Here is a 779-nt window from a genome sequence, read left to right as displayed (position 1 = left end):
CCCACACGAGTGATCCTTCCCACACGAGTGATCCTCCCCACACGAGTGATCCTTCCCACACGAGTGGTCCTCCCCACATGAGTGGTCCTATTAAAGTTGGAGACTCCTGAGTTGGATGGGCTTTTAGGATGGGCCATATGATTCTAGTGTTCTTAGTTTCTCAAACATCTTTAAAGCCCCTTGGAAAATAAACAGCAGTAGCTAGCCCCAAAGCTTAGAGACAAATACATATCTCCTACATATCTCCCTTTCTGAGTAATGAGTTGTTAATTTTATGTATCAACTTGGCTGAGCCACAGGGTACACAAACATTTGGTGGCACATTATTCTGGGTGTCTCTGAAGGCGTTCTTAGACAAGATTCACATTTGAATCAGTAGACTAAGGAGAGCAGATCACCCTCCCCAGTATGGGTGACCCTCATCCGAGGCATTGAGGATCTGAATAAACAAAAAGGCTCACCTTTCTGTGAGTAAGAGGGAATTGCTCCTGCCTGACTGCTTGAGCTGAAACATTCATCATTTCCTGTCTTCAGACTCAACCTGAAACGTGGGCTGTTCTTGGGTGTTGAGCTTGTTGGCCTTTGGATGAGAACTATACCATCTTTATTCCTGGGTCTCTAGTTTGATGATTGCATATCTTGGGACTTCTCAGCCTCCATAATCTAAGCCAATTCCTTATAATAAATCATATAGTATATATTATGATATATGTTATATATACTCTATACTATAATAATGTATAGTATTTATGTATTATATAATATCATATATAAACATA

This window comes from Mandrillus leucophaeus, unplaced genomic scaffold, assembly GCF_000951045.1.
Source record: "Mandrillus leucophaeus isolate KB7577 unplaced genomic scaffold, Mleu.le_1.0 Scaffold275, whole genome shotgun sequence".
NCBI classification, from domain to species: domain Eukaryota; kingdom Metazoa; phylum Chordata; class Mammalia; order Primates; family Cercopithecidae; genus Mandrillus; species Mandrillus leucophaeus.
This window is presented reverse-complemented; position numbering follows the sequence as displayed.